Source organism: Callospermophilus lateralis, chromosome 14 (assembly GCF_048772815.1).
Source record: "Callospermophilus lateralis isolate mCalLat2 chromosome 14, mCalLat2.hap1, whole genome shotgun sequence".
NCBI lineage: Eukaryota > Metazoa > Chordata > Mammalia > Rodentia > Sciuridae > Callospermophilus > Callospermophilus lateralis.
The window spans coordinates 76,438,796-76,451,911 of record NC_135318.1 but is presented as its reverse complement, the minus strand read 5'-3'; the positions used below and the strand labels follow the sequence as shown (position 1 = coordinate 76,451,911).

Below are 13,116 nucleotides of genomic sequence, written 5' to 3'. Positions count from 1 at the left end.
CTAGCTCACCAATAGACATGTACCAGGAATTCTAGAAGGAGGGAAAGAAGAAGGAGCAGAAAAGTGTTTAAGATATAATGACTAAAACCATTCCAGACTTGATGAAACCATTACAGGTCCAAGAAGTCCATGACAAGTAGGATAAACACTGAGACTCTCACATTTGTACACATCACAGTAAGAATTTTTAAAGACAAAGAGAATATAATACAAACATCAAAAGAAAAGTTATTCATCACATTCAAGAGAAACTCAAATTAACACCTGACTTATCAGACATAATGGAACCAGAAGGTTAGAGAATACCATCCAAAAGGTTCAAAAGGGAGTGTCAATCAAGAGTCATATAGGCAGCAAAATTATATTTCAAAAATGAAGGCAAAATAAATGTATTTCTGAAAGTTCTTCAAGCTTAGAGAAAGTTATGTATACAATGCTTTTAACCCACATTAAAAATCCTATTAAAAGTAATTGCCTAGATATAAAAGTATAAATGCATACTTGTTTTTCTTTCTTAAACTGATATTAAAAGCAATTATCTTTAGCAGTATGTATGTAATTGTACTGAAGAAACTCAATACATTGAACAATACCAGGAAAAAGAAGGTAGATAGGAGCAAAGCTGCATGGAGTGGGAGTTTGACACCAAAGACTGGAGCCACAGAAACAAACCAAATGAGCAAGCCAGGATGGTAAGTAAGGAAGTTAACTTAAAAATTATGTAATTGTGGACCTAATCTCCTGCTATAAGCTTCATAAAATTACATGGTTATAACAATGAATTGTTATACTGTGACATATTTAATATGCACAATAATAATATCACAAAGATGGATACGAGTTATATGGAAGTAATCCTTCTGTATCTCTTGAACAGCTAGATTATAGGAGTGAGCCACAGTGTCAGGCCTCCTTCTGTATTTCACAGGAATCATTTCTTACAAAAACCTAAGTTGATATGGTAAGATGTGTATAAAAACCCTGTAGCAACTACTAAAATATTTACCACAAAATAGTAAAAAATCATTAAAAGAATTAAAATACTACACTAGAAAATAATCATCTAGTGCAAAAGAAATTGATAAAAGTGAAAGAAAACCAAAACAACAGGAAAATAGGATATGAAATGTGTATGGAAGATGTAATCAATATATCAATAGAACATTTCTGTGAGTTGGCTTGACAGTCCAACAGAGAGAGAGATCATCAGACATGACAAAAACAGGTCCCATGATGCCTGCAGGAGAGGCACTTTATGTTCAGAGATACACTAGGTTGGGAGGAAAAGAAAGAAGCTCTGTCCACACCACTCTATAAAAACTACACAGCTATCAACAGGATCGAAGTTTGATTCTGATAAGAATGGACATTTTGAGCCTGGGGATGTGGCTCAAGTGGTAGCATGCTCTCCTGGCATGCGTGTGGCCCGGGTTCGATTCTCAGCACCACATACAAACAAAGATGTTGTGTCTGCCAAAAACTGAAAAATAAATATTGAAATTCTCTCTCTCTCTCTCTCTCTCTCTCTCTCTCTCTCTCTCTCTTTAAAAAAAAGAATGGACATTTTTATTAGTAATATTGTCAAGGTATTAGGAAGAAATAGCAATTATAAACATTAGATCAGAATTAATAAAATTGATCATAAAAATATAGAGAAAATATACACAGAAAAGAATTGATACATTAAAAATAACAAAACAGACAAGTAGGTGGGCTTGGCTTATGGCTCAGTGATATACAGTGCATGGCTAGCATGTGTGAGGCCCTGGATTCACTTCTCAGCATCACATATAAATAAATAAAAATAAAAGTCCATTGACAACTAAAAAATAGAAAGAAAGAAAGATGAAAGAAAGAAAGAAAGAAAGAAAGAAAGAAAGAAAGAAAGAAAGAAAGAAAGAAAGTAAGAAGCTATTTTGTTAGACTGACAAAGGAAAAACGAAAGACCACCCAAATAACTAAAACCAAGAATAAAAGAGGGGACATAATTACTAAATTTAAAGAAAGAAAAATGGCTACAAATGAGCACTATGAATGGTTGTGTGCTAACAAATCAGAAAACCTAGAGAAAATAGATAAGTTTTTGAAAAGACAAAAAGTGACCCCAGTTGGCTCAGGGAGGAAACTAAAACCTGAACAGACCTGTAACAAGCTCAGGTGACATTGGTAATCACACGAAGAAAAGCCCACACCCAGGTGGCATCACAGCTAACCCACCAAATATTTAAAGAACTGACAGCAAACTTTGACACACCCTTTCAAATAATACAAGAGGATAAAATTCTTTCTGATTAACCTCTTTTAGGAAGGAACCTAGTGACAAAATCAGAGGCAAACACCTCATTAGCCAGAAACCAAGTTCAGGTAGGAGTGTCCTCAGAACAAGGCATTCATTTTGCTATGGATTCCTAATTATGGAACAGCCAAACCTTTACAGAAAACCTTTGTATAAAAGGAGAGGGAAAGAGCCTGCCATTGAATACCAGACACTGAAGGGTCTTTGATCATTAAAGTTGGAGCTAGGCTGTGCCCTGCTTTGGGCCTTCTGTGACTTACCTTCACAAGTAAATACATAAAAGGCTGGGGTTTGCTTTAGGGGTTCTAAACCCCAAATTTGGATCCATCTTACAATCAGTAGCCTAGTTTTTGAACAATTAGATCCCAGTGGCCCAGGGGTGGCTGGCTTGTTTAAGATCAGGGCTACAACTGCTTTGCTCTTAATGATGCCCCCAAATTAACCTTGGGACAACAGAGGCTCAGATACCCAAAAGTCTAGACAGCCTTAGGAGTCAAGGTCACAACCCCAGATCACATGGAAGATGGACAGATCTATCAGGCCTTCTTATGGCTGCTCCTGTCACATGCTGCAGGTTTGTCAGACTTTAAATATGGTTACTCTTCTCTCAACCACAGCCTCTGTGAAACATCAATGTCAAGAGACTGCTGAGCAAACTCACATCAGTGAGGCAGGCCTAAGAGCTGTGCCTCCTGACAGATCAAAGCACATCTCTACAGAACATCAAAGTGACCTTCCAGTCCCTGACACCTGCCCACAACCCTGCAAGCATCAGGCTCTGCACTGAGAACTCCCTGCACTGCCTGAACCACAGTGCTGGCCCTTCCCATATCCAGCACCAGCCTACACCTCCAGTGGCAGAGGCAGGTGGTGTTCTCAGTTCAAGCTTCTCTCATCTCACATCACGGTGGTGTGATCTCCTTCTCCAGGATCCCATTCCCAGCAGCAGATTCTCCCAGGGAAAAATGAGGGTGAACAATAAAACACACACAAAAAGAAACTGAGTCCCTGGAGTCTCTCTGCCTCCTTCATAGCCAGGTTTCCAAGTAACACTGTCAGCATCTCCATGCTCACTTGTCTTTACTCAGCCAGACACTCATTAATCACACCTTCACCAGCCACATCCCTCCCTATCATGATCATGGCAAAGTTCTCGCAAACCTTCTCACTGAAAACCCAGGAGGGGGCTTTGGTCCACAGTTTATTCAGGAAGTTGGATGCTTTCAACCATCACCTTCTTGCCTTGGATTTCCATTATTTCTGTGACGTTGCTCTCTGCTCCCTTTGTTTGAACTTCCTAAAGAAGGTGATATAGTGCTAGGAGCCTGGGGAAAAGATGCTGTAGTCGTGGCCCTTAAGGACCAAGTCTGGGGCAAATTTCTGGAGATTTTCTGACTTCTTCAAGTTGCTTTGTTGCCTCTTAAAGACAATGAACTCAGAAATGATGAGGCTCCATAGACCTGGCCTTGAGGACAACCTGGAAAACAAAGGAAGATGAAGGTCTCCTACCCCATCCTGGAGCTCCTGGGGAAAAAGAGCCAGGGTGTAGAGTGGGCAGCTCTAGATGGAGCAGTCAGGAAAGGAAGGCTCATGGGAATCAAGAGCAGCTTTGGAGCAGAGCTCACAGAACACTCCTCAAGCTCTTTGACCTCAAAACCAAAGTCTCCACCTTGAGCCAAGCCCCAGCCTGCCACCACCCTGTTGTAAACCCTCAACAGTTATTGCTTTCAAGGTCTCTGTAAGACTCCTCCCATAAGACACCTCTTGGAAGAAAGCGCCTGCCATGTTTATGTGTGGGCTTCACCTGTGACTGTGGGACAGGGATGCTCCTTAAAGGGTCAAGCCACATTCCAGTAAGTTAAGATAGCTGGATGGCATTAGCCTAGATTTTATGTTCACAAAGAACCTGGTGTGTTCATGGTTAAAGATGTCTGGTCAGTAGGCAGAACAGGATGGACCCTGCAGTGACCTCTTTCCCTGGGACTTCATTTGGAATGAGGCAGTGTTTACTGTTTCAGGGAGCCAGAACTACCCTGGAACTAGGTAGCTGACTGCTGGCTTCCCTGGGGTTGTCCCTTTGTACTCAGTAAGCATTTCTTAAATTGATGTTCATTTGACCCATGCTAAGGGGCAGCAAATGGAGGAGTTTTGTCTATACTTGGGACAAAGGTTGAAAAGAGAGGAATTCTAACCTCTGAGGCAAGGGCAGTGCAGGCAGTGGAAGAGGCCTCAGAAGAGAGCTGATGTGAAATCCTTGGATCCTGCTCCTGGAGGACGCTCTCTTTACAGTAACCCTGAGACACTGGGTTCCTCTGATTGCAGAGTGGCCCAGCCTTGCACTCCCTCACCTGGTCTCTCCTCCATCCTGATTGATGACAGTCTCTGCTACCCCTCACTCTTGCAGTGGTTGCTTGTGCTCGAGTTCACCTGCTCTTCCAGATTCACAATCACACACCTGTATACTGTGGAGGCCTCCAGCCCTGTCCAAGGAGGTTAATCCACAGGCAGGACAAGCAACCTGGTGACATAACTCAGGGGCCCTTTCTGGTCATTCTAGGGCACAAGCCCTTCCCAGGCAGACATTTGCATTGCTATCTTCATCCCCTTTGGATCAGGTGATGAGATGTTTTTGTGACAATATCCCCATGTCAGCAGGAAGGTGTAGAACATGAGACCTCCACTTTTTCTCTGCAAGAATGTAGAGAAAAAACTGTCCACATCAGGGACAGAGGGAAAATGTACTCCTGGGCCTGGGCTCAAGGTCTTATGGCAACCCATGGAGGCCTGGTTCCAGCTACCCAACCAACATCAGCCCTCCATGGCTGAGCCAGGTGCCGCATGGTGTTCTCTCCAGCAGTGGCTGGAACTGACCTTGGTACAAGGAAAAGTGGTGGGGTGAAGTACCACTGAGCTCATAGACACCCACCCCTCAAGAGACCAGGAAAACCAGCTCCTTTCTTTGGATGATAAGATCACCAAGGGGGTGTGTGTCTCTGATTTCTACTGTTCCTTTGGATTTCTCTAAAGGTACTTGCCATGCCAGTTCTTGGAGGGCAACCATGGAATGATGAGAAGGCAAGGTGGACTCATGCCATATGAAAAAGGTACATGCAACAGATCTACTTATGCAAAAAACTGGTGGTTTTTCTTTTCAATAGAATTCTCTAAAGGGAGGAGTAATAGTGAGATGACTGCCCCCACAGTGTCTGAAAAATCCATGGAGGGCCATTTCAGGACCCCAGAAAACAGCCCACATTAACATCTGCATTATGAGCTTCTACCAGCATTAAACACAGAGCAGCCACCAGTTCAGGGGGAAAAAAATTCCTCTATACCCCCTCCCCACTGCACCCTCCCTTCCTTGAGGCTCCCCACTACACTCTCCTTTGCTCCCTTCCTCCCCAGACAAATGCTGGGTCACAGGGGAAGCCACCATCATGTGTGGCAGATGTTGATAGCTGTTCATCTGACAGCCAGTCTCCATTTATGTCCTTGCAGGAAAACCCTGATGTGGTGGGAGGTGCATGCCCAGCCACTCATAGGCAGCCCTTTGTAGCCAAGGTTTCCATGCCAGAGATTCAACCCTCTGAGGATCAAAACTACAGGATATAGCTGCACCTGTCCTGCACCTGCAGTTGTCCTCCTCATTATGCCTGAATGATACAGTGTGGCAACTCTGCCCAGAGTCTGTGGGCTTTACCAGATATTATGAGTGACCAGAGAGGACTGAAGTCCACAGGAGATGGTATATGGGCCCCATGCAAACCCTGACATCCTACAGAAGGGTCTTGAGCATTGTGCGATTTTGGTATCCTAGGAACATCTTTGGACCCAGCTCCCCACAGACACCTACTGATGGCTGATACCACACTCTCCACTTCCCCAGGGGCAGGCCTGGGAACAAGAGCAGCGATGTCATTGGGCAACAGTCATAGATGTTGGTTGACATTTCTGGAAGTGTGTCTTAAGGGAAGCAGACTCCAATGCACAAGGGTGTTTGCCCCGTCTCTCCATTCTTCCTTATGAGTGAAGTATAAATCTGTTCCCATGACTGTAGCAGCCAGAATTTGTAAAATTCTAGATGCTCAGACATACTGAATCCACCAGACTAACACCTACTTGTGGAGATTCTGGCTTTAAATATACCCCTGTCTTGGTATTGTCAGTGTTTTCTGGGGTTCCTACTACATGCATCTGACCTTGATCCCTACAAAAATTTACCCTCAGATCACTTATGCTCAAGTCCCTCCAATCCAGCTTTTTCTCCAGAGTCCATCAAAACACCTTATCCAAGTCACTAATGGTGTCCCTGGGCAACAGACCCGGGACAGCTTATGCCTTTGCCTGCTCTCTTTGCAGCATTCAGCCTGCTACCTCCTAGCCTAGGTCTCCTTCTCCTGGCTGTGTGGGATCATGCTCTCCTGGTTCTCCTGCTACAGCTCTGCCATGGTTTTCAGGACTGATCATTCATCAACCTGTTCAATGCAGGAGTCCTTCAGGCCTGGTTTATAAGACATCTTTTCTTCTCATAATTTTTACTGAGAAAATATCATTTTATACATGGCTTCAGTTATTATTATCAAACCTCCAGTGGCACCCAGAAGTCTATATCTCTAGGCAAGAAATGAAATAGTGTGCAGAAAAGTGTATGAAGTACTGAATACATGGCATAATTTAAGGGCATCTGAGAGGCAGGCCACTTACCCGGTAGACACAGCCCTGGGTATGAGGCCATGTGTTGCAGTCCCTGAGCTTGCTCTATGTCCCACTCCTTGATTGGTCACTGCAAGAGCAGTTAGCAGAAATTGCATTGGTGGCTGACTGTATTCTGTTTAGCTATTGCCTCAGTATATATACATGGTAACTGCAAAGTAAAATCAGACCTGTTTCCTGCTTGGTCTCCAGAGGTCTTGAATAGGGACTCCATAGACACACTCTACTCTTTTTTGTGGACCTCCTCACTGAATGAGAGTGACTATATGCAGGAGGTGAAGATTCTAACAGTCAGCCCTCAAGATTCGTGTCAGGGGCACAGCAATAAAAAACCAGCAAGAAGCAGTCACCATGGCTATCACAAGTGAGCACTGATCCAGGGGAGACCCCTCCCCATGCCTTCATATGTTCAGTCCTTATGGCACAACCTGACAGAAGGAAACCATCAGCTCACCTTATACAGAGGAACCTAAGGCATGAAGAGCTGAATGACCTCACCTGAGCTATGGCAGAGCCATGGGAGCCAGGCTCAGGCCCTGGGAACTGGCCTCTCACCCACAGAGATGCTAACATATGTCCAAGTCAAGGACATGGCCTGCAATGTCATTCAAAGGGCCAGTGGAAAATGGGAGGAAACCTCATTTCCACCAGCCAAGGACAAGGAGACAGCTTGCTCCATAGGGTGGCAGCAGCTGAGGGTGGGAACAATCTTCAGGGAGGTGCCCAAGGCTCATACAGAGGCAGGATGATGAATCTACACATGGCAGCACCAAGCATGAGGTGAACACCAGCCGCCAGTGGGTTGTCTGTAGGAGGGTGCTGGCAGGAGCGCACACTCTGTCTGTGCTGCACTCTAGTTTTTCTTTTATGAAGATAACATTCACTGTATCACTTTTATATAATGTTAACTTTAAAAGTCATTGGCAAATAAGCTGATGACAAACAGAGGATTCATGTGATGTGATCCCCAACATGCATTACCAGAGACAGTGTGAACCACAGAGTGGGAGAGTCACAGGTGGTGGCTGGGGGGAAAGAGGAGGTGGCAAGTTTCCCACCGGGGCAGGTATGTTTTCTATACATGAGAAGGATGGCCCCTGGAGGCCACTGGACTGTGTAGAGAAGGACATATCCTGGAGGCCTCTGGAAAGCATAGGGAAGCATGACCCCTGGAGGCCACTGGACAGAGTTTGGAAGGATGGCCCCTGGAGGCCACTAGACAGAGTGGGGAAGGGTGGCCCCTGGAGGCCTCTGGATAGTTTGGGGAAGGTTGGCCCCTGGAAGCCACTGCACAGCATGGGGAAGGATTGCCATTGGAGGCCACTGGACAGTGTGGCACATCATAAACACTGCCCTTCTCTGCCCTGCACATGTGTTGGGAAGCAGCTGGCTCAGTGTGATGTTGCCACAGTGAGGAGAATCATCTGGGACATAAGTGACTCTTCTCAGAGCTTCTTTTTTTCAGATCAGCACTCCAAATATGTAAAATGAAATCACTGGATTAGACTCCAGGGAGCACAGAGTGGGCACTGTGGGGAAAGGTGGAGGGCAGTGAAGCGGGAGGCAGCAGGGGCCTGAGCCCCTTCTAGCCCAGCTGCATTGGCCTGAGCAAGGCACAAGGTGGTCCTGCAACTGCTGCCAGGCCCATGGCAGTGCAGAAGACAAGAGTCAGGCATCCACATGTGGCACCTCCACCCTCCACTCTGCCAAGGGCATGGAACTACTGGGAGCAGAGAGCAATGGGGGGGTTTCTACATCTGCAGAATAGATGTGGACACAATGACCCTAGCCTCCTCCAGGGGGAGCGAAGGTTAAAGTGATAACAAACCAAGTATGGGACTTGACACAGCCTGGGTGTCCCCAAGTTATCAACCACCGCCATGATCTAGGTATACTCAAAGCCATCATCTCAGAGAGCACCATTAGTATAGATGGAAGTCCCCCTTCACACATAGCGCCCTCAAACTTCCAAAGCCAGCCTGCCCCTCACAACCTCCAGGCAGCACACAGACCCAACACATCTGGCAGGGCAAACAAGGTGGGCGTCGTGAGCACTGCTCAGAAACACTGGGTCATATGCAGTGGGTGTGCTGCACAGTTCCATCTGTCTGGGGAACAGTCACCTGTCTTCCTCTCTATACTCTCTTGAAACCCAAGCTCTGAGCTCTAGGCTTGATCTAGGTTTTAACAGTGCAGGTCCCAAAGCATCTGTAACTAGACACAGTTTTCTTAAGGAAAACCTGTGTTTTATCTGGGAAAAAGATGAATAAAGCCTGGAATTCTGGTGCCACTTGAGGAACAATCATCAAACAGGTGGCTATTTTTATTTTAATTTTTCACAATAGCCAAGATATGGAATGTGCATAGGTGGAAAAAGAAAATGTGGTGGCTATACATGATGGAATATTATTCAGCCATAAAATACAACAAAAATCTATCATTTGTAGCAACATAGATGACCTCAAGGACCTTAGTTTAAATGTCATGAGCCAGGCAAGTAAGACAAATATAGCATATTCTCATCTACACATGGCACCTAAACAGTAGATTTTCATAGAAGCAGAGCTGGGAGGGAAGAGGATGTTGATGGGTGTCAGGTGCCATTGGAAAGTATGAGGAACTTTTAATGTTCTACAGAGTGCAATGGGTGATTGACAACTGTATATTTCAAAAGAGCTGATAGGAAGGATTTTGAATGTTCTCTATACAAAGAATAAATATTTGAGGTGGTGGATTGACCAGTTGCCATCTCTTGATTGCATACAACATGAATGTATTGAAATAAATTGTCCTCATTTACATGTGGGGAAACCATGCTACAGAGAAAAAGTAGCTTTTGTGAGTTACACAACCTATTTGTGGCAGCACCAGGATTTAACCCTGTGCTTCAGAGTCCATGTCTTAACCACTGGGATCCACTACCTATAGCTTGAAAGATCAGTCCAGCAATTTCTCTGTATGAATCCAGGAAATGGTGTTTCACAAACCAGGATAAAGTTCCCCAGGTTCTCTCTTGGTCCAGGAGATAATGCATTTGGGGAGAGAAGATCACAACATTTCAAACTCTCTTGGTGTTTCACAAAGACAGACCCTGTCTCCAGCCTCATGTGGCCCCCAGCCCTATCTGCTTCCACATTGTGCCCACAGGACACTGCTGACAGGCTGTTGGCTTTTCAAGGCCTGGTGAGACCTATATACCCCTGTTTCCAAACACTACCTCAGGGCTGGAGAAGAACCAAGGTCATTTCTATTCACCCTGGCCCTGTGTAGCAATCAGTCAGAAATGCAACAGGAGGCATGAGCACACCCACTGCGGTCCCCTGCCTGATATCCACAGCATTGAGAGGAGATCTCAGAAAATCCCGTTCACAGCCAGTCTTGTATCTGGGCCTTGCTGGAGCCCAATGCAGTGTGTCACATCTCATTACAAAAGACATGGTTCAGATAGACAATCACCTAGATTGGAAGATCAAGGCTTTCCTGGGCCTGGAAATACTGAGAGAGGAGGCATACAACAGGGACAACAGCCATGCACCACATGCCAATGGAATAACCAATCACCATGCAGAGCTCTGTCCAGGACTGAACCTTGGCACCTCTGGCAATCAGCCAAGTGGCCAGAATATGGGCAGAGCTCCAAGCCCCCTCCCCTGCTTTGTACTTCTGCTCCCACTGCCCCAGACAGGGGAAGCCATAGGTGCTCCCCAAGCCCATCATGAAAGCTGCCACTTCCCCTGACCTGCCTCCACCTCCCAGCCCTAAGTCTTCATCTGGGCACAAGGGCCTGCCTTCCTCTTCTGTCCCATATGAGCTCCCCACTCTTCTGCCTGCTTGGAGTCTCTGCCAAGAACAGAGATGGTGGCAACTTCCCACCATGGCCAGCTCTGAAGAGAGCCTTGCTTGATTCATTTATTTCCAGCAGCTCAATGAGGTTTTTTTCTGGCTGTTATATAAAACAAAATAAACCATTGAGGTGCTTTCATGGTGCAGCACAGACCCTTCCAGAGGAGCCCACCAAGAGTGTAAAACAAGGCCTCTCAACTGGCACACATAGGCACAGACCCCAGCCTCGCCCCCCTCCTGGGGTGTGAACTTGGTCAGGAAATCAATCTTCCAGCCTCGGTTTCCACACCCATAGATTGAACAGGAGTGACACCTTGCTGGTGGCTGTGATCTCACAGAGAGATTCAGGTGAAGGCCCAACCCAGGACTGGGCACAGGACACACAGCAGCTTAAAGAACACAGAGCACTAAGGCCTGGCCACCCGAGAACATGCACTGAACACAGTGAGAGCCAGGCTTGTTGGGGGACTTTGTGTGAATCAGCCAACCCAGGCCTGAGCCCACTCCTTCACTGCTCCCAGTCACAACTCCCCTCCTCACACACATTGATTGGAGGTGCTGTCCTTGTGGGCCAGCACCTAGACCTCCTTCCAGTGCTCCACCCCTTTATTCCAACCTGTGTCAGGGCTTCCAGATCCAATGACCCACAGAAGCCAGGCTGGTAGTATGGGACATGAGGGAGGGACAAGAACTGTGTTCAATCAGAGCCAAAGATGCCCAGCTGCCAGGTCTTCATACCTGCAAAGTAAAGAGCATGTGCCCCCTTCTTGCTGGTGGAGGTGGCAACTCACTCACAGCTCTCCAGAGACACTATGGGGGCTGAAGAGAGCTAATCCAGGTTTAGCCCTCCACAGGCATTTGTAAATGAAGGTTTATTGAGGCCAGTGGCATTCACTCACTGTGGCTTCTTTCACACTGTACCAACAGACCCAAGAGGCGCCCAGGTTTGGTGTGGCCCACAGTGCCACCTCCCAGCCAACCCATTCCAGAAGCTCGCTGCCTGGTCTGTCTCCTGGATCTCTCCTCTTCCTGAGGGTATCACTACATGCCCATGGAGAACTGCAGAGTTCTTACCCCAGGACAGTTAAGCACACACACAGCAGTAGCAGACCCCATGGGTTTCTGAATGGCTGCAAGAAGGCCTGGTCTGGCCAGGAGGTCTGCTGGCTTGTTTAGTCAAGCACATGTGGTGACTGGACCATGAATACTACTTCTTGGAGCATTTTCTAACGAGGGCCTGCAACAGTATGCCACTGACAACGCAGATCAAGGCATAAGAATCCCTTAAAAACAGAACCATCAGAAAGGACAAGCTGTCTTCTAAACTCCAAGGGAGGACAGACCACTAACTTAGGTCACAGCTTGTGAAGGCAGACAGAGGTGGCACTGGGTCCATGACACCAACCCTTCGTGCTGGGTCACCTCTCTGTCTCCCAACTCCCACACTACCCCCCCTCATGCTCCCTTACCAATGCCCAGCCCACCTCTGCACACATGTGAGGGCATCAGCTCCCTCCCTCTGGATAAAAGCTGTCTTGGCCACTTTAATGCCTGGCCATGTTTATCTTTGACAACCCCCAGACAATGACCAACACCATCTCTCAGCCCATAAATCTGGGTTTCTAAGAACTGACTGCCACTCCACCAGACCAGGCAAAGTCTCTTTCCAGAGAGTGAACTGGTCTGTCCTTTTGCTGCTGGTCACGGAGACCTGAAAGGTGGTTGTATCCCTTTCACGTCTGAGGTTCAGCAGGATAGGGAGGATGATGTTCTTGTCCAGGCTCAACAGAAACCACAGCAGGTTGTCATAGGTTGGGTAGACCTCCACACTGTGAATGCTCTCCTGGGCAGAGGGTGCCTGCGTGAGACTGTCCTGGCCCAAGTGAATCTTGTCCTCCCGCTTGTCCTCCTCCTCCAAGAGATGCTGGCCCACCTCATCAGCCAGATTGAAGCTGAAGAAGAGCTCCATGGCCATGCCCCCCAACCAGCAGGGCCAGGATTTCCTTGGGCTCTAGGTCCAGGTTGGAGCTGAACCACTCATGAAGCAGCTCCAGCTTGGCCATGCACAGCTGGGGGACCACCTGCAGCTGGCAGGTGGTCACCACCTCCTTGGCCTCAGGAAAGGCAAACAACTTGATGCAGAGTAGATCCTTGACAGAGTCACTGTCATCCCAGACATTCGTGTGACATAAAACTACACTTTGGATCTGTTGGAGTAGATGGAGCTGTGGAGGATGTGGGACTTTAGCTTCCAGTTGAAGGGA

The 13,116-nt window shown here is 46.8% G+C and overlaps 1 pseudogene; it reads right to left on the bottom strand.

Moving 5' to 3' along the window:
* LOC143637860 (ankyrin repeat domain-containing protein 33B pseudogene) overlaps positions 1-12,827 on the bottom strand; it is a 64,524-nt pseudogene extending 51,697 nt beyond the window's left edge.
* Between the last annotated feature and the right edge of the window lie 289 nt (positions 12,828-13,116).